The following is a 2,520-nucleotide window of genomic DNA, read 5'->3' as shown; positions in this document are numbered from 1 at the left end:
ACAAAACCTAACTTACATGGAATTTAGGCGATTCTAGGGATTCAAATCTAGTATTTTTATAGCAAAAAGCTCAAATTTCCAAACCCAGAATCAATTTTCCGAACTAACAATGAGCTAGAATCAAGCAAAAATTAAAATTAACATAGCAACAGCACCAAAACTCATTTCAATTAATCCATAAAGATTAGAACTTTTAACAGTAAGACAATAATTTTGCATGCAGAATTGGGTATTGGATGGAATCAAAACTATTCAAGTGTTTTATGCAGTTTGGATGGAATCAAAACTATGCAGAATTGGCCTCAGATGCCGTGAACAAAACACCAAACAAATTACTCGAATCTAATTAACTAAATACAACAATACAAATGTCACACATTATTTAAGGGATCAGACTTTCACAGCTATATTTTATTTTATTTGAGTTCATCAAGAATCCAACAAATTTAGCTTGAGACCTAATAATAAGAATTGAAACTACACAATACTTGAAACCATTAATTAATAGAATTGAAAGAAAAAGAAAACTAATAATAAGCAACAAACATAATAAGCAACTCATCTTGGTATTCCTGCGCAGCAACTAATCATGGACAAACTCACCTGTGTTTATGGAATAAAACCCCTAAATTCACGATGTCACAGATTATTGTACCAAAACCCCCAAATTGAAACCTAAAATCAGAACCCTAACCTCACGAATGAAGAAAGCTTTTAGTTGAGCGCAGAGTCTTCGTGATGTGACCGCGCAGCGAAGAGAAGCGACGATGAAGATGAGTGGGGAAGATGAGTGAGCGCAAAGTCTTCCTGGAGTGGTGAGTGGTGATGCCGTCAGTGGTGAGTGGTGATGGCAAACGCTTTTCTCTGATTTGGGGGTGATAACGGTGGTGAGGGCGGCGCAGCGACGATGGTGATGGCGGCGCAGCGACGGTCAGTAGTGCAGCAATGTGGAGAGTGGTGAGTGTGGGTGAGTGGTGCGTGGGGGCGACGGCGGTCAATGGCGAGAGTGAGAGGGTCAATGATGAGAGCGATAGTAAGAGGGTCAATGGCGAGAGTGAAGAGAGTGAGTGGGGGGCGACGATAGTGAGCTTTGGAGGCAGGGTTTCTTCCTTGCGACGGTGCAGTAGTGAGTGACCTTTCCAGGGTTTCTGAAAGGGGACGATGAAGGTGCTTTGGCTTGAGTGAGATTTGGAGGGAATAATGGATAAAAAAATTTACTTAGTAAAAATTTTACTATGTGTCATCAGTTTGCTTTCAGGAAAAAGAGGGAAAAAATTTACTAAGTGTTAAGTTTTTTGCTCTAAATACATTAGGCATCACTTTTAAAACGCACCTAAAATTTAACAAATAGGCTACCTTTTAAAAGCGTCTCCTTTGATACGAAAAGTGAACCTATAGATATCAACCTACGGCTACGCTTTATAAGTGATTTCTATAATACCTAAGGCTACGCTTTTTAAATGATACCGCATTTGTGTATCTTTTTCTCTTATAAAAAGGCAACACGGAGAAAAGCGTAGCCTATTCTATGAATAGGCTACGCTTTTCAAATGTAGCTTAAAAAAAGTGTGGCTGAATGGGTATTTTTCTTGTAGTGCTTACAGGAATTTTCGAACAAGAAGAGGATATGGCAGCCGAAAATAATAATAATGCAAGGAGGATGCTTGGTGACTTTACTGCACCAAATTCTAATTCACATGGAAGAAGCATCTCCATCCCTACTATTGGAGCAAACAATTTTGAGCTTAAACCTCAATTAGTTTCTCTAATGCAACAAAACTGCAAGTTTCATGGACTTCCATCTGAAGATCCCTTTCAGTTCTTAACTAAATTCTTGCAGATCTGTGATACTGTTAAGACTAATGGAGTAGATCCTGAAGTCTACAGGCTCATGCTTTTCCCTTTTGTTGTGAGAGACAGAGCTAGAATATGGTTGGATTCTCAACCTAAAGATAGCCTGAACTCTTGGGATAAGCTGGTCACGGCTTTCTTAGCCAAGTTCTTTCCTCCTCAAAAGCTGAGTAAGCTTAGAGTGGATGTTCAAACCTTTAGACAGAAAGAAGGTGAATCCCTCTATGAAGCTTGGGAGAGATACAAGCAACTGACCAAAAAGTGTCCTTCTGACATGCTTTCAGAATGGACCATCCTGGATATATTCTATGATGGTTTGTCCGAATTAGCTAAGATGTCATTGGATACTTCTGCAGGTGGATCCATTCACCTAAAGAAAATGCCTGCAGAAGCTCAAGAACTTATTGACATGGTTGCTAATAACCAGTTCATGTACACTTCTGAGAGGAATCCTGTGAGTAATGGGATGCCTATGAAGAAGGGAGTTCTTGAAATTGATGCTCTGAATGCCATATTGGCTCAGAACAAACTCTTGACTCAGCAGGTCAATATGATTTCTCAGAGTCTAAATGGAATGCAAGCTGCATCCAACGATACTCAAGAGGCATCTTCTGAAGAAGAAGCTTATGATCCTGAGAACCCTGCAATAGCAGAGGTAGATTATATGGG

General features: G+C 39.6%; 1 non-coding gene across 1 annotated transcript; it reads right to left on the bottom strand.

The window, feature by feature from the left end:
* Window positions 1–2,023: 2,023 nt before the first annotated feature.
* LOC112760541 (small nucleolar RNA R71) lies at window positions 2,024–2,131 on the bottom strand. Its single transcript, XR_003180976.1, has one exon. It is a non-coding gene; the product is annotated as a small nucleolar RNA R71 (small nucleolar RNA).
* Between the last annotated feature and the right edge of the window lie 389 nt (window positions 2,132–2,520).

This window comes from Arachis hypogaea, chromosome 16 (assembly GCF_003086295.3).
Source record: "Arachis hypogaea cultivar Tifrunner chromosome 16, arahy.Tifrunner.gnm2.J5K5, whole genome shotgun sequence".
Taxonomy (NCBI): Eukaryota; Viridiplantae; Streptophyta; class Magnoliopsida; order Fabales; family Fabaceae; genus Arachis; species Arachis hypogaea.
This window is presented reverse-complemented; position numbering and strand designations above follow the sequence as displayed.